Source organism: Phyllobates terribilis, unplaced genomic scaffold (genome assembly GCF_046119375.1).
Source record: "Phyllobates terribilis strain yellow unplaced genomic scaffold, ASM4611937v1 Scaffold_272__1_contigs__length_2551015, whole genome shotgun sequence".
In the NCBI taxonomy this organism is placed as follows: domain Eukaryota; kingdom Metazoa; phylum Chordata; class Amphibia; order Anura; family Dendrobatidae; genus Phyllobates; species Phyllobates terribilis.
In genome coordinates this window covers 2,083,170-2,088,705 of record NW_027363032.1, presented here as the reverse complement: position 1 = coordinate 2,088,705, position 5,536 = coordinate 2,083,170, and the positions used below count along the sequence as shown (strand labels likewise).

At 46.5% G+C, this 5,536-nt stretch overlaps 1 long non-coding RNA gene across 1 annotated transcript; it reads left to right on the top strand.

Annotated features, from left to right (window-relative positions):
• Positions 1 to 485: 485 nt before the first annotated feature.
• Positions 486 to 5,013, top strand: LOC141219426 (uncharacterized). Its single transcript, XR_012287900.1, has 3 exons — positions 486 to 557; positions 2,610 to 2,679; positions 4,957 to 5,013. It is a non-coding gene; the product is annotated as an uncharacterized lncRNA (long non-coding RNA).
• Positions 5,014 to 5,536: the final 523 nt, after the last annotated feature.

Here is a 5,536-nt window from a genome sequence, read left to right as displayed (position 1 = left end):
GGTCGATGTCTCCTTTCTGCTATACACTAGAGTGGTATACTATGTGCACAGATACATGGAGTGCCATATACTTCTCAGGAGGTGCGCAGCGTCCACCTCCTCACCGCACAGGCCCACAAGCTCCTCTCCGGCAGGAAGAAGATGCATTCAGGCGGCTCCTACCACTGCAGCAGACGGCAGTGCACAAGGATACAGGGTGCAGTGTGGATGTGTCTGCACCACTGGGATGTGGCCGACCTGCATGTATACATATGCCCCTCTGCAGGGGGGACTGGCCCACCGGAGGATCGGGAAAACCCCCGGGTCCCGATGGCCCCGCCCCCTACACCCCTGGGCCCTGTACAGAGAACAGAGGGCCCCCCCCCCCGGTTCGCAGCACTGCCGATATGATTAGTGATGGGCCCTCTGCCTCCTCTGCGCAGCGCGACACTGCCGGCGCGTGCGCAGGAGGTCAGTCTCAGGGTGATGACGTCATTGCCCTGGGACTGCTTCCTGTGCGCGCTGTGGCGTATGGACCCTGCGTCTCTCCAGGCAGCGGCTGCAGCTCATCTCGACGCGTCAGTATGAAAAGCAGGAAGCAGGGGGGGGAGGAAGGGATAGGGGGGAGGGGTGACTGGGAGGACCCCTGGCCGAGGCTGGCAGTAAATACTACTGGGCAATGGGCATGATTATCATCATGCCCATTGCCCAGCATGTCCTGCTGCCAGCCTCTGGTTACTGGTACTATGCCCAGCAGCATGTACTATTACCAGGGGCTGGCAGGACATAGTGGGTGGGCCTGATAGTACCAAGGAGGCTGGCAGGACATACTAGGCATGAATCATGCCCAGCATGTCCTGCCAGCCACTGGTGGTACCATCATGCATGCCCATTACCCAGCCACTGGTGGTGTGGTACTATCATGCTAGTACTAACACCAGTGGCTGGCTGGCAGGACATGCCATGTGAGCTTGAATGCTAATACCACAGAGGCTGGCAGTACATACTGGGCAATGGGCATGATAGTACCAGCAGTAGACTGACTAGGCGGTCTCCAGGGCTCCGTCTCCCCTTCTCGCTGCTGTTAGGCTGGGTTAACATTGCGTTTATGCTGTGCGTTACAACGCATCCGTTGTGAATCAGTGCAGACGCAATGTACCGTAGACTTGCATAGCAAAAATAGGCATGTGTTTGAAAGTATGCATTATTTGCAACGCACAGCAAAACATGGTCGGCGGCTGGAGGCCAGCTGAGCACTTCTCTGACAACTGTGCTCCAGTGTCATTCTGTGCCTGCTCATCTCTGTCAGCAGGCATATTTGTCTGATGGCAAAGATGTAGCAGAGCTGGAGACAGAAGATCCGTGGATTACGTCAGAGCGAGGATTTTGTTTTTAATTAAAGATGGAGTCCCTACATGTGTTTTGTGTTTTATTTTTATAAAAAAAAAAATTCTGTGTTGTGTTTTTTTCTGTTTACTGGAAATTCATGGTGGCCATGTCTAGTTTGGCGTGACTCCATGAATTTCAGGCTTAGTTCCAGCTGATAATACAAAGCTGGTATTAACCCCATTATTACCCAGCGTGCCACCCCCCACCAGGGCCATTGGAAGAGCCGGATAAAGTGCCTGGAAATGGCGCTACGATGAATGCGCCAATTCCAGGGGTGGCTGCAGGCTGCCATTTTCAGCGTGGGGGGCCCAGAATGCTTGGGCCTTACCATGCTGAGAATCCCAGCCCCCAGCCCCCCGATCAAAATATGGCGGGAGCCCACGCATTTTTTTTTTTTAATTATTTTTTTAAATAATTTAAAAAAAACATTGGACTTTCCTGACTTTTGATCGCCAGTCAAGGTAAAACCAGGCAGATAAAGCAGACAGCTACGGGCTGCCACCTCTATCTGCGCTGAGAATCAAAATTTCTGCAGAGTGCTATGTCATTTTTGTTTTATTATTTATTTATTTTCACACTTCTATATGTGTGACAGTCCCAACAGCCAATCACAGACGCTGACACAGAGAATGGGCGTCTGTGACTGGCTGGGGGCTGGGATTCGCAGCATGGTAAGGCCCATGCGTTCTTGGCCCTCCACGCTGAAAATCGCAGCCCACAGCCACCCCTGAAAATGGCGCATTCATCATGGCACCATTTCCAGGTGCTTTACCCGGCCCTTCCAGCGGCCCTGGTGGTGAGTGGCAACCTGGGTAATAATAGGGTTAGTACCAGGCCATCTTTGCCTTATCAGCTGGTACTAAGCCCGAAATTCATGGTTTCACGCCAAATTAGACATAGCCACCATCAATTTCTAGTAAACAGAAAAAAAAAAGACAGAATTTTTTTTTTTTATTATTAAAAATAAAACACATTTAGGGACTCCATCTTTAATAAAGAAAAATCCTCACTCCCAGCGGAATCCATAGGTCTTCTGTCTTCATCTCTCTTAGATCTTTGCCATCAGACAAATATGTCTGCTGACAGATGAGCAGGCACAGAATGACACTGGAGCACTGTTACTGTGTAGTGCAGTGCTATGTTTCTTTTTTTGTCATTTCATGCAGTGTAGAAATCTTGGGAAAAGTGTGGATTGTGCTCTGGAAGTGATCAGTTATAGCTAACTAGGTTATTTTCTGCAGAGATAAGTCCTGTATAGAAGATATGATATATCGGTCTGCAGTTAAAGAACTTCACCTAGAGACATCACTGGTGAGTATGTGTATTACCTATACACACACACACTGACACTATATACAGAGCTCCTGTGCATAATGTCACTGGTGATCACTGTATTACCTGTACACTGACACTATATACATTGCTCCTGTGTATAATGTCACTAGTGATCCCTGTATTTCCTATACACACACACACTGACACTATATACAGAGCTGTGCATAATGTCACTGGTGATCCCTGTATTACCTGTACACTGACACCATACACAGAGCTCCTGTGTATAATGTCACTGGTGATCACTATATTACCTGTACACTGACACTATATACAGAGCTCCTGTGTATAATGTCACTGGTGATCACTATATTACCTGTACACTGACACCATATACAGAGCTCCTGTGCATAATGTCACTGGTGATCACTATATTACCTGTACACTGACACTATATACAGAGCTCCTATGCATAATGTCACTGGTGATCACTATATTACCTGTACACTGACACTATATACAGAGCTCCTGTGTATAATGTCACTGGTGATCCCTGTATTTCCTGTACACTGACACTATATACAGAGCTCCTATGTATAATGTCACTGGTGATCACTGTATTACCTATACACTATATACACAGCTCCTGTGTATAATGTCACTGGTGATCACTGTATTACCTGTACACTGACACTATATACAGAGCTCCTGTGTATAATGTCACTGATGATCACTGTATTACCTCTACACTGACACTATACACAGAGCTCCTGTGTATAATGTCACTGATAATCTCTACATTATCTGTACACTGACTCTATATACAGAGCTTTTTTACATTTTCATTATCAGTCACTATCTGGTGCCATTATGTGCCATGGTCATGGCGTGGCGGTATTTGTCCCTTGTATGTGGTATTATTCAGACAGTCACTATGTTGTGCTAATATGTGGTCTTCTCATGGTGTGGCAGTATATATACCTTGTACTTGGTAGTATTTGATCACTATGTGGTGGTATGTGTTCTGGTCATGGTGTGGCGGTATTTCTCTCTTCTATATGGTATTATTAGTCTAGGTATAGTGGATAGTTGTCAGTCATTTGTTTTTTCGGATATTAAGAATGGGAACATTCTTTATTTGCAATACATATTAAATACTTGGATGTTTAACCTCTCCCTGTGTTGTGACTACTACACAGCAGCAGAGATTTATTGGTTAATAAAGTTGATTCATTTTGAAAGAGTTTGTGGACTTATGTTATTCCTATATACGGTAACTGCATGGTGCTGGTGGGCCCCAAGATTGATTTTTTCCTGGTGGGCCCCAGGTACTCCAGTCCGGCGCTGGTCCCAGACAGTTACCTCCTCATCTGTCCTGCTGCCGGCTGGGAGTCCTGTACAGTGCAGCATGTAGTGTGATGTGAATGCCACACTATGGAGATGCTGCTCCTACTACTGCCAAGTGAGGATCTCACCTCCCCAGTATGGTGCGCTCAGGAGCTCCCACAGGGCATCACAGGCCTTAGTATGAAGCAATACCACAAGTCTTCTAGTATTGCTTCATACTAAGGCCTGTGATGTCCTGTGAGAGCTCCCTGAGGAGGTGAGAGCCTCACCTCATACGGCCCCATGATCTCTATGTGCGATCCCTGACTGGGCCCCATGATCTCTATGTACGATCCCTGACTGGGCCCCATGATCTCTATGTACGCCGCTGACTCGGCCCCATGATCTCTATGTACGCCGCTGACTGGGCCCCATGATCTCTTTGTACGCCGCTGACTGGGCCCCATGATCTCTATGTACACCGCTGACTGGGCCCCATGATCTCTATGTACGCCGCTGACTGGGCCCCATGATCTCTATGTACTCCGCTGACTGGGCCCCATGATCTCTATGTACGCCGCTGAGGGGGTCCATGATCTCTATGTACACCCCTAACCTGATTGGCCCCATGATCTCTATGTACGCCGCTGACTGGGCCCCATGATCTCTATGTACGCCGCTGACTGGGCCCCATGATCTCTATGTACACCCCTAACCTGATTGGCCCCATGATTTCTGTATACTCCCCTGACTGGGCCACATGATTTCTATGTACGATCCCTGACTGGGCCCCATAATCTCTGATCTCTCATGATGTTTTTTTTTTATTAAAGATGGAGTCCCTAAATGTATTTTGTGTTTTATTTTTACTGTGTAGTGCGGCACTATGTTGCATTTTGTCATTTCATGCAGTGTAGAAATCTTGGGAAAAGTGTGGCTTGTGCTCTCGAAGTGATCAGTTATAGCTAACTATGTTATTTTCTGCAGAGATAAGTCCTGCATAGAAGATGTGATATATCGGTCTGCAGATAAAGAACTTCACCTAGAGACATCACTGGTGAGTATGTGTATTACCTATACACACACACTGACACTATATACAGAGCTCCTGTGCATAATGTCACTGGTGATCACTGTATTACCTGTACACTGACACTATATACAGAGCTCCTGTGTATAATGTCACTGGTGATCACTGTATTACCTGTACACTATATACAGAGCTCCTGTGTATAATATCAATGGTGATCATTGCATTACCTGTACACTGACACTATATACAGAGCTTCTGTGTATAATGTCACTGGTGATGACTGTATAACCTGTACACTATATACAGAGCTCCTGTGCATAATGTCACTGGTGATCACTGTATAACCTGTACACTGACCCAATATACTGAGCTTTTTTATATTTTTATTATTTTAGCATTATTTGTCACTATGTGGTGGCATTATGTGCTTTGGTCATGACATGACGATATTTGTCCCTTCTATGTGGTATTATTCAGTCACTATGTGGTGGTAATATGTGGTCTCATGGTGTGTCAGTATTTATACCTTGTATC